At 37.9% G+C, this 12912-nt stretch overlaps 1 long non-coding RNA gene across 3 annotated transcripts in view; it reads left to right on the top strand.

Annotated features, from left to right (window-relative positions):
- LOC115856871 (uncharacterized) overlaps nt 1-12912 on the top strand; it is a 233437-nt gene that overhangs the window by 159909 nt on the left and 60616 nt on the right. For all 3 annotated transcript variants that reach the window (XR_004041039.2, XR_009559890.1, XR_009559889.1), the window contains one exon: nt 5671-5817. This is a non-coding gene — a long non-coding RNA (uncharacterized lncRNA). The remainder of the gene's footprint in view (nt 1-5670; nt 5818-12912) is intronic.

Raw genomic sequence — 12912 nt, 5'->3', positions numbered from 1 at the left:
TTATTAAAAATTGTCCCAAACTGGAAAAGACCCAAATATCCATCAGCTGGTGCATGGGTAACTAAATCAGGGTATAGCCACACAGTGGAACACTATTCCATGAAAAAAAAAAAAAGGAACTGTTGACATATTTAACAACATAGATGAATCTCCAAAGCCTTATCCTTTAGTGAAAGAAACCAGACACAAAAGGCTACCTACTGTATACTTCTGTTTATATTACATTCTTCTCTAAAAGGTAAAGCTATAGGGAAAGAAAACAGATCAGTGGTGCTTGAGATGGGGATTGGGAGAGGACTGACAACAAAGGAGGGAACTTTTCAGGGGTAATGGAAATATCCTATATGTTGATTTTTGGTGGTGATCCAACATATACATTTGTCAAAACTTATAAAACTGTACACCTAAAAAGGATGATTTTTACTGTGTGTAGATTATACCTCAGTAGATCTGACTTAAAAATAAGTCTGTAGCACTCAAGGATTTTTTTTTTTGAAGGCTCTAGAGTTTGAGGTTTGGCTAGTGGGTGTATTTTATTTTGCTAACGAAGTTATGAAAATTAAAAACTTAAATGTTTGTTTCTCTTTCTGAATGCTGATTTTCTCCTCTATGGCAAGAATGCCTTCTCAATTTATAGACCATTTATTGAACTGATTGAACATTCAGCTCTTCCTGTGTCATATTTTGAATATTGACTACAAATGCATAAATACATGAAACTTAAACAAAGAAATTAAAACCATTCTTAACACACAAAAGCCTAATGGGGATCAGTACTTTCACTTGCTTCATGGACAATACAAGAAGTATAAAGGATTTTAACTCCATTTACCCTCTTCTGACCTAAATGCTAATGTTGTGTATTTAAATTCTATGTATTTTAAAAAATTACACAGCTATTTTTTATACCATCAGTATTCATTTATTGTTATTATTAAGAAGTAATTGACATACTTTTTAGGTGTGCAACATAATTGTTAGTTTTTAGGTGTGCAACATAATGATTTCATATATGGGTATATTGCAGAATGACTACCAGGGTAAGTTTAGTTAAAATCCATTACCACGCACTGTTACAGTTTTTTGTCTTGTGTAAGAACTTTTAAGATCTACTATCTTAGCAACTTTCAAATTTACAATACAGTATTGTTAACAGAACTATAGTCACCATGCTATGCATTACACCCCTGGGGCTTAATTATCTTCTAACTGGAAGATTGTACCTTTTGACCACCTTCACTCATTTCACCCACTCCTCCAGCCTCTAGCAACCACCAATCTGTTTGCTATATCTTTAAGTTTGGTTTTCTGATTCCACATATAAGTAGGATCTTATGATATTTGTCCTTCTTTGACTTATTTTACTTAGTATAATGCCCTAAAGGTTACCATCCATGTTGTTGCAAATAGCAGGATTTCCGTCTTTCTTATAGCTGAATAATATTCCATTGTATATATACATAACATTTTCGCTATCCATTCATCTGTTGATGGACATTTAGATTGTTTTCATGTCTTGGCTGTTGTAAATAATGTTGCAGTGAATAGGGGATGCAGATATCTTTTTGAGATAGTGATTTCACTTCCTTTGGATTAATACCTAGAACTGGAATTGTTGAATCATATGGTAGTTATATTTTTAATTTTTTGAGGAACTTGTATACTGTTTTCCATAGTGGTTGCACCAATTTTTAAAAAAAATTTATTGGAGTATACTTGATTTACAGTGTTGTGTTAGTTTCAGGTGTAAGGCAAAGTGACTCAGTTATACATATACACATTCTTTTTCAGATTCTTTTCTCATATAGGTTATCACAGAATACTGAGTAGGGTTCCCTGTGATATACAGTAAGTCCTTGTTGATTATCTGTCTTATATATAGTAGTGTGTGTGTGTTAATCCCAAACTCCTGATTTTACCCTCCCCCCACATTTCCCCTTTGGTAATTTTGTTTTCGATATCTGAAAGTCTGTTTCTGTTTTGTAAATAAGTTCATTTGTATCGTTTTTAAAAATTAGATTCCACATACGAGTGATGTCATATGATATTTTTCTTTCTCTGTGTGACTTACTTAGCATGATAATCTCTAGGTCCAGTCATGTTGCTACAAATGGCATTATTTCATTCTTTTTTATGGCTGAGTAATATTCCATTGTATATATGTACCACATCTTCTTTATCCATTCCTCTGTCGATGGACATTTAGGTTGCTTCCATGTCTTGGCTCTTGTAAATAATGCTGCAATGAGCATTGAGGTGCATATATTATTTCTACTTATAGTTTTCTCCAGATATATGCCCAGGAGTGGGATTGCTGGATCATATGGTAGTTCTATTTTTAGGTTTTTAAGGAACCTCCATACTGTTCTCCATAATGGTTGTACCAATTTACATTCTCACTAACAATACAGGAAGGTTCTCTTTTCTCCACACCCTCTCCAGCATTTATTGTTTGTAGACTTCTTGATCATGGCCACTCTGACCGGTGTGAGGTGATACCTCTTTGTAGTTTTGATTTGCATTTCTCTGATACTGATGTTGAGCATCTTTTCATGTGCTTTTTGGCCATTTGTATGTCTTCTTTGGAGAAATGTCTATTTAGAGCTTCTGCCCATCTTCTGTTTAGGTTGTTTGGTTTTTTGACATAGAGCTGTGTGAGCTATTTGTATATTTTGGAAATAAATCCCTTGTCAGTCACTTCATCTGCAAATATTTTCTAGCATTCTGTGTCTTGTCTTCTCGTTTGCTTATGGCTTCTTTCACTGTGCAGAACCTTTTAAGTTTAATTAGGTCCCTTTTATTTTTGGTTTTATTTTCATCACTCTAGGAGGTGGGTCAGAAAAGATCTTGCTGCGATTTATGTCAAAGAGTGTTCTACCTATGTTTTCCTCTAAGAGTTGTATAGTGTCCAATTTACATTTAGGTCTTTAATCCACTTTGAGTTTATTATTGTGTATGGTGTTAGAGAATGTTCTAGTTTCATTCTTTTACATGTAGCTATCCAGTTTTGCCAGCACCACTTATTGAAGAGACTGTCTTTTCTCCAGTGTATATTCTGGCCTCCTTTGTAATAGATTAATTGACCATAGGTGTGTGGTTTTATTTCTGGGCTTTTTATCCTGTTCCATTGATGTATATTTCTGTTTTTGTGCCAGTACCATACTGTCTTGATTACTGTAGCTTTGTAGTATAGTCTGAAGTCAGGGAGCCTGATTCCTCCAGCTGTATTTTTCTTTCTCAAGATTGCTTTGGCTATTTGAGATCTTTTGTGTTTCCATACAAATTTTAAAATTCTTTTGTTCTAGTTCTGTGAAAAATGCCATTGGTAATTTAATAAAGATTGCATTGAATCTGTAGATTGCCTTGAGTAGTATAGTCATTTTTTCAGTATTGATTTTTGCAATTCAAGAACATGGTATATCTCTTCATCTTTTGGTGTCATCGATTTCTTATCTTACAGTTTTCAGAGTACAGGTCTTTTGCCTCCTTAGGTAGGTTTATTCCTAGGTATTTTATTCTTTTTGATGTGATGGTAAATGGGATTGTTTCCTTAATTTGTCTTTATGATCTTTTGTTGTTAGTGTATAGCAATGCAAGAGATATCTGTGTATTAATTTTGTATCCTGCAACCTTACCGAATTCATTGATGAGCTCTAGTAGTTTCTGGTAGCATCTTTAGGATTTTCTATATAGTATAGTATCATGTCATCTGCCAACAACGACAGTTTTACTTCTTTTACAGTTTGGATTCCTTCTATTTCATTTTCTTCTCTGATTGCCATGGCAAGGACTTCCAAAACTATGTTGAATGAAAGTGGGAAGCATGTACATCCCTGTCTTGTTCCTCATCTTTGAGGAAATGCTTTCAGCTTTTCACTGTTGCGTATGATATTAGCTGTGGGTTTGTCATATATGGCCTTTATTATGTTGAGGTAGATTCCCTCTATACCCACTTTCTGGAGAGTTTTTATCATAAATTGGTGTTGAATTTTGTCAAAAGCTTTTTCTGCATCTACTAAGATGATCATGTGGTTTTTCTTCATCAATTTGTTAACCTGGTGTATCACACTGATTTGCAGATATTGAGGAATCCCTGTGCCCCTTGGGTAAATCCCACTTGATCATGGTGTATGATCCTTTTAATGTATTGTTGGATTTGGTTTGCTAGTATTTTGTTGAGGATTTTTGTGTGTATGTTCATCAGTGATATTGGCCTATAATTTTCTTTCTTTTTTTTTGTGGTATCTTTGGTTTTGGTTATCAGGGTGATGGTGGCCTCATAGAGTGAGTTTGGGAGTGTTCCTTCCTCTGCAATTTTTGGAAGAGTTTCAGAAGGATAGGTGTTAACTCTTCTCTAAATGTTTGATAGAATTCACCTGTGAAGCCATCTGGTCCTGGACCTTTTGTTTGTTGGGAGTTTTTTAATCACAGTGTCAATTTCAGTGCTTGTGAATGGTTTGTTCATATTTTCTATTTCTTCCTGGTTCAGTCTTGGAAGATTGTACCTTTCTAAGAATTTGTCCATTTCTTCTAGGTTGTCTGTTTTATTGGCATATGGTTGCTTGTAGCAGTCTCTTATGATCCTGTGTATTTCTGTGGTGTCCATTGTAATTTCTCCTTTTCCATTCTAATCTTATTGATCTGAGTCCTCTCCCTTCTTTTCTTGATGAGTCTGACTAAAGGTTTATGAATTTTGTTTATCTTCTTAAAGAACCAGCTTTTAGTTTCATTGATCTTTTCAGAAAAGACACTGGACAGATGTGATGAGATAGATGTCATCTAGTGAATGACATTAGCTAAGGCTTTAAATATAGAGGGAAAAGTACAGGGTGTGTTTGGAAGGTAGACTGGTGTTAGTGGAGCAGATCATCTGCAGATAAGCATAGTGGGAAGGGTACCCTGGAACAAATCTTGAGAATTTTGAAAGCAGGTAATGAGTTAACACTTAAGTTTTTCACTTATCATGGATGTATTATTATATTACCAATTTAAAGTAGGATCAAATTTCTACCAAAATAATAAACATAACAAACAAATATAAGTTACTTTCACACGAATGACTAGTGTCTGCTGAGGCCAGATTTTTAGCATTCTTGTGTGTTACTTATAAGGTAAGCCTTTTGAGTGCAATGAATTCATCTCAGAGTAAGAACCACACTTCCAAGTTATTGGATTTCCTTGAGCCACATTTAGTTAGCCTGAAAAATGGTCTGCGTGAAGGACGTCATTGAAATAAAAGTGTTTCTTTTTTACTTGAATTACCTTTATGAACAGTGATAACCCTTATATCAAGGGGGAAGAGCTGAAATAGTGTTTTATTGTCAGTCATACCTCTGCTTCATGGGCTGACTTACAACTTCAAAACCTAACAACTGGTTTTTCCACTCTATGTGGCATTATGGCAAGGCAAAAAGTGGCCAAAATTATGCATTTACCTACATTTCTTTCACTGCTCATCACTGTGATTAAGCAAAAGGATGAAGCAGTTTCAAACTTTGATCCTAAGAGTGAGTCAGCATCCGTCATGTTCAGGGAAGTGTGTTGGGGAAATCAGGCTCCTAAGTTAATCACACCTTTTGGGAAATTTCATAAGCATAGGTAGCGACTTAGAAAGGTATGCAGGACTCTTACCATATATACCTAAAAACTATATTTGACTTCTACTTTCAGCTGAGATGGAGCAATAGAGACCAGATGTACCTTTCCCAGCTGAAACAACTAAAAAGACAAGACAAAATGTATTAAAGAATGGTTCTTGAGACACTGGACACTACACAGTGAAGAACAGTGATCCCTGAGAGATGAGAACCAAATAAGGTAAGCCCTTTGATTATCCCACCCTACTGCCTTAAAGTTACAACTTAGGGTGAGGAACCTAGGTGGAATCCAGCAGACTCCCTGAGCTGAGGAGATAAAGGTGAGTCTGGGGAAAGCAAGGCAGCTAGAATTTGCAGGACAGAGTACCAGAGAAGAGAGACCTCTGGAGATCTTCACAGGGTCCTCCATGATTATTCAGCAAAGTGCTGACCAGTGCATGCATGTTAGGAAACTACTTGAGGCTGAGAAAGAACCAGCCCAAAAGGTAAGAGGGAACAGCACCTGATGCACATACAGGGTCAGAAAAAGTTCATGGAACATTTGAGTAGAGTTCTCAGAAGTTTTGTTCTTCAGTAATGGGGAATAATTGGCTCTTGGTTAGTGTGCTGGTCCTGCCCAACAAAACTTAAAAATAAGATATGAAGGGGTCAAACAGTTTTTAAGTAGCTTAAGCACATCCCAGAATAAACTGGAAATTTTTAGGAATACAAAAATATCCAGCTCTCAACAAGGTAAAATTCACAATAACTGGTATCCAATCAAAGATTAGTAGACTTTTAAAGAGGCAAGAAAACACAATTCATAATGAGGAAAATAATCAAACCAACTTAGAACTTACATAGATTAGCAGAGGATGACAGTAAAGCAGTTATTTTAACTGTATGTGATATGTTCAAAAATTAAGTGGAGACATGGAAGGTCAAAAATGAAACACATTCATTCCCTGTATGGGCTACCAAAAAAAAAAAAAGAAGCACACAGAGTAAAGAGTGCCCTGCCTCCGAAAAAGAAACCTCACCAAACCAGAGCATCGGTAAGCTATGAGTTAACTTAAAATGATCTAATACATATATAATTGGAATCCCTGAAGGTGAAGGGGAGAAGGAATGAAGCAGACAGAAAAAAAAAAAAAGATTTGAAGAAATAATGGTTGAAGAATTTCCGATTTTGACAAAAAGTAGTACCTCACAGATCCATGAAGCTCCACAAATCCCAAACACAAGAAACATAAATGAAACTACACCAAGGCACATCATAACATGATGCGATAAAACTAGTGATAGAGAGAAAAAATCTTAAAAGAGGAAAAAAGTACATTAAAAAATAAGGATGGCAGCAGACTTCTTATTAGAAACAATTCGAATGAGACAACAGTGGAGCAACATCTTTACACTACTAAAAGAAACAAGTTCAGCTGAATGCAAATCAGACTTTGAAAAGTATTCAAACAACATCAAACTTAGAACCATATAACAAAGAAATCAAAGGCAGGTACTGTATGATAATATCCTATCTACAGGCAATATGCCAAAGCTTCATTTATATGTTATTGTCCTCAGAGAAAAGGAAAAATGACTCACCAGTCATACTGCATAGCCTTTACCAGCCCTCTCATACCAGTATCAGCAATCTTATTTACAGTACCATCACCGTTTCTGATTAAAAATGGAGAAAGTTCACAGAGCCATAGCTTCCTAAAGCCTGTGTCACTGATGAGTTCATATATGCAGAGGCTATACTCAAGCCTTTTCTCTGGGCTAATGTAGTTTTTACTCAGTTGTTCCCATGCCTCTTCCTGATGTTTATTTTGCAGGTTACTAGAACAATAGTATTTTTAAAAGCTCTTCCCATGTTTTGGGGTAAAACGATCCTCTTGCTGCATTCCTTTGCTGATTTCCTCTTTCAATTTTGTTTCACGTACAATTCATTCACTCTCACAGTCTCATTTTAGATACTGCTGCTCCCAACCTGTGTATTCAAACCACCTCAAAACAGGCAATGGCAGTGAGCAGATTGTCACAACCTACTCCATTTACTCTATTATGTAAACCCAGACATTTAAGTGCTCACCCGCCAAGGCATGGTGAGGCAGGAATGTCTATTCTTGCAAACAAAAGCAAACTATAAGCCATCCTTTTCTCTGACCAAATTAATCACTAGAAGTTGGACGTGGGAAGACTGAAGCACAGATTCAGTACAGTCCTCCTGTACAACTCATGAGCAGAAACACCCTGAAAAATCTCTACACCCTCTGAGATATGTACAGACAGGGAAACATCAGCTATAAACTTATGGCAAAGACTTGATGGGACTGACTTATATAACTTATGTAAGTCCCCAAACCCTCTGTGAAGTAAAGCAAGGGTTAGAAAGCTGTGATTCCAGGACTTCCCTGGTGGCGCAGTGGTTAAGAATCCACCTGCCAATGCAGGGGACACGGGTTCGAGCCCTGGTCCAGGAAGTTCCCACATGCTGCAGAGCAACTAAGCCCATGTGCCACAACTACTGAGCCTGCACTCTATAGAGCCCCTAAGCCACAACTACTGAGCCCACGTGCCACAACTACTGAAGCCCGTGTGCCTAGAGCCCATGCTTCATAACAAGAGAACCCACTGCAATGAGAAGCCTGCACACAATGAAGAGTAGCCCCCGCTCACCGCAACTAGAGAAAGCCCACGCGCAGCAACGGAGACCCAATGCAGCCAAAAATTAATTAATTAATTAATTTAAAAACAACAAAAAAAGCTGCGATTCCAAGAGACCTACAGCAAAGAAGTGGAGAGTTAATACTGACAATAATAGGAGCAATAGATATTCAGTACTCAGTATGTACCAGGAAATGTTTGAAACATTTTACAGATATTAACTTATTTAATCTTTAAAAGAAACCTGTGAAGCAGGTACCCTTATCCTCATGTTACAGTGGGAGTAATAATGCAATCCATGTTACAGTGGTGGAGCCCCGTCAGTCTGACTCGAGCCCGCTCTCTTGACCACTCTCCTAATGCTGTGTGGGGAGAAGGAACACTGGACAGAGGCTGAATGCACGGTCAGTGCCTTCTCCCCTCACTCATTACCTCACTCTCCTGACCAGCTGGGATCAATGTCACCTACTCTGCCTACTTTATAGATCATTTTGAGCAGCAAGAAGTAATTTTACAAAACTTCACAAAATATTTTAAGTGTCAAGCCAATAGAAAGCATTACAGAGGGGGTCTAAAAGACAGCAGCAATGTGTAAGGGGGCTTTTGGAAAGAGCAGTGTATTGAGCATAGGAAGGCAAGGCAGAGTGAGTGTCCAAAGCAGCTTTTGGTGTTACGGAAGCAGAGAATGTCTGCTGATGCCTTTGTCACTTGCTACTCTTTGTTGTTTCTTAGCACTCATTTCTCAGGCCAAGGGATCTTGCCCCAAGAGTAAAACAGTTCATCTGAAAGCTTGCATTCTTATATTAATAAGGGATCCCTAAATTGGATTAAACAGTCTCTTTGGTCCATATAGATAAGAAATGAAGCAATCATAAAGGATAAAGAACAAATTTATTTTTCATCTGGAATTTAAAAACTCGAGAAGATAGCTTGAGAGGAATCTAAGCTAAATGATAAAAGACATTTAAAAAATATATGCCCCTAGTTAAGAAAAGAATGAAAGAGGGAAGGAGGAGAGGAAAAAAAGGAAGAAGGGAAGAAGGAAGGAAGGAAGGAAGGAAAGGAGGGAGGAGGGAAGGGAAGGAGGAAGGGAAATACCCACCATCTTTGCTGTGAAATAAAGGTAATGGAAAGCTTTGTCTATTTTAATGGCCCTGAGAGCACTAATTTTGCAAGTTTTGCCAGAGCCTTGGCTGGTCCACCCCCAGCAGAAATGTACAGAGACTGAGCAAGCACATCTGTCCTCCTGTAATTAAGGCTGCAGAGCAGCAGGTGCAAACTTCTCATCCTTCAGCTTGACTCTTAAACTGCTTGTGCTCTTGTAATTTAAAGTCAAAACTTGTTAAAAGTGAGATTTGTAAGGTCATTAGTCTGTAACAGGGGCTAGGCACTCCAGACATTTCTTTAAATCAAAATTAGAAACAGCTACCCTACTAACACATATCAGCCAGCCGTACTAAAATGTTGCCGTTTCACATTTTCTGGCGGGCGGGGGGGGGAACTATTAATTCCAAGGAGACTAATAGCCACATGAACATGATATTGAAGCCAGACTGGAAGAGTTCTTTTCCCTTTAGTATAAAGCTTTTTCAGTAACAGAAAGAGTCCCTTACCCAGCCCTCTCTCGATGTAATTTAGGTGCTTATTTTCTTGTTAAAAATTTATCTTAAGAAGAATTTGAATTGTAGTCACCTTCTTCCAAAGAGCTGAAGCAGCAAAACCTTGCTGCAAAACTAGTTCCATTTAAAACATTTCGGTGTGATCCTGCCAGACCCTAAAATAATTATAGCCTAGAAAGGCAGATGTGGCTTTGGGTCTGAACAAGTTTTATACTGTACCTTTTCATGGGGTCAGAAGAAAGATCAGTGACGTAAGTGTGTGCCAAGAAAACACATTGAGGTAGAAGCCATCTGCTTCTGCAGGAACACCCAAAAGAAAGGTACAATGCCTGGGGAAACAGCAGGGTTTTATTAGGGACAGTGATACTACTTGTTTGGCATAGAGGTTCCAGCTACCAGTGAGGGAACCAACTTTTCCTTTCTGAGCTCTAGTAATGCCTGTACCAGTTGTAGAATTCTTTGAAATGTTGAGTTAATAGGGTCACTGCTGCTTCTTGAATGCCTGCTGCAGGAACTAAGAAAAAAGACTTGGTGGACAATGGCTGTCTAAGCCAATAGAAGAGGGTTTCAGAGCTCAACCTCTGGGGTAGAAAAGACCCCTGTTGGCTGAGGGCAGATGCTGCAGACCTTGCAAGAACACAGCTAGCTTGCAGTGCCATCCAGGCCTACTGCTAGAGTTGTGTAAATTATTTATGGGCTTTGGCTATAAATTAGAGATGAATGGAAGGCCTTTGGGCCTGATCTTGAATGTACTATTAATGAATGTCATGCATTTTCTGCTGTAAGGGAGGGTTTTTGGTAAGAGGACCAAGTCCTCTTGTATATAGGAATTACTAATGCTATTACTGTTTTGAAGACTGTTCTTATCTCAAATTCTGCTCCAACAGGGGTTTAAAAAATCCTTTGGTAGGAAAGGGAGATGTAGTCAATCATCCATTTAATTCAACTCACCTTTCATATCCTTCCGTCATAAACACTGGATCTAATTCCCATTTCAGAGAAGTTAAACTTACCTCTTTCCTCATCATCAGCAAAACTTCCTTGCTTGTGGTTGTCCCAGGTATCTAAAATTCTCATATAAACATCTGAATTAAAAGTAGAAATGCTATTAGGGCTCTTTGGGGCCAAACATCATCCAAGCTGTCAGGCTTACCCTTCTCAAATAAGCTAGTCAGCACCATCACCAAAACTTCCTGCACTTTCATGAGTACCAGGAGATACAAGGACACTTAGAATTACCAAAGAGCTTGTGTACCTCAGGGTAAGTGTCCCTGGCCACACAACCTCAGGATACTGTTCAGACTTACACCCTGCCAGCCATCAACCTCTTTCTCACACATGCACACACAAACTCTGGTGACAGAGACAAGAACTTTTGCTCATATTTTTTTTAATGTATCACAATGAGCAGGAAACATACTTGATGAAATATTTTCAAAGGAGTATATTCAATTACCATCTACAATCAACTTAACTATGACAACAAAGTTTTTGTGACAAATTTTTTCAGTTTGAAAGTTCCATGTGGTTCTGTTAGTCTCCATGTATTTTGGTACAGTTCGAGATCAGCATTGTTACAGTAACAAAAAAGCTAACAAGACTACATTATAGAAAAACACCAAGAACATCATTTTTGGTTTCACTTGCTCTATTTTTTTTTTTTTTTTGTTTTTTGTTTTTTTTGTTTTTTTGTACACTGCAAAGGCTGTTCATATACCTCTTCACCTCAGGGTCACGTTCATGTATGCTTTCTTTCCTACCCAAACTTGCCCCCCTCCCCTCCGAAGAAAGTAAACAAACAAAAAAACTAGTCAAAGCTTTGTTTCACAGTGGGCAGTATCTCAGCGCCAACAAACAACCAACTCAATTTATGCTTCTATTTAAAATGTTTTAATTTAATTTATTATTTAAAAAAAAATATATGTCCATGAACATCAAGTGCACTGGCTTGGGTCTCTGCCTCTCTCTCCTGCAACTTCCTGCCATGCCTGATAAACTCAGGTTTAAACACGTGCTGTCTGTGTTACCTTATTTTCAATTGTGTAAAACTTTGGCCACATTCATCTCTTTAAATAGCTTTTAATTAAAAATAGAACTTCCTAAACTTTTCCGTGTGTGTGTGTGTGTGTGTGTGCGCGCGCGCACGCATGTGTAGGTGTGTGTATGTGTTTCCTTCTTAAGTTTCCTTTTGGAGGATGGAGGAAATAACTCCCATTCTGTGGGCCCATTTGGTGCTATGACTGATTGGTGTCTGGCACCAACCCACACTGTGGAGATTCAGAAAAAAAACAACCAACCAAAAACAAGAAGTATCAATGGAGGTGAAGAACTAATTCAAAAAGTAATTTGAGATAGCCTATTCAGCTACGGACTATGCAGCAGACAGGAGTAAATTCTCCGAGTGGGACCGATCTAAACAGTTGAGCGTTGTCGTGAATTCATGCTTTGTAAATGATACTGGTCACAGCCATGGTGGATGCCAGCCCACAGACATCTAACTAGCTCATGTTTGACCTCTAAGCTTCACCATCACCGACTGCTTTGCTACTTCTAGGTTAACGCTGAGAAGAATTTTTTTTTTGAATGAACGTATATGTGGGCGGTATACTTGTAGAGGAAAGCATTAAGCGTGCAACCCACTCCAGGTTGAAACACTCACATAACCCCACTGAGGAACACTGGTGGGTGGAAGCATGCTTAGTCAGTCTACCCAACCACCTTGCTATTGCTGAACACACCCACAGGTCGAGGCATGGCATAACAAAAACACTGACAGTCACTCTGCCTCACAGAGGGAGGATGGCATGGTAGCTCAAAAAAAAAAAGAAAAGAAAAGAAAGGAAAAAGAAAACACTTTGGGGAGGGGTGGCAAAATTACAAGGAAATGAACTTAAAGTTGAGGGGGGGAGGGAAAGGGATAGAAATTGCACTATTACCAAACAGTTACCATTTTTAAAAACAAAGTTTTCAGAAAAGACCTAGCAGAATTTGACAGATAAAACTACTGTTAAATTGTTAATTGGTATCACATAGAGAACCAAAAACAAAAA

The sequence above is a fragment of the Globicephala melas genome, chromosome 19 (genome assembly GCF_963455315.2).
Source record: "Globicephala melas chromosome 19, mGloMel1.2, whole genome shotgun sequence".
Classification (NCBI taxonomy): Eukaryota; Metazoa; Chordata; class Mammalia; order Artiodactyla; family Delphinidae; genus Globicephala; species Globicephala melas.
The sequence above is the reverse complement of the archived record's forward strand: the minus strand, read 5'-3'. Positions and strand labels throughout refer to the sequence as shown.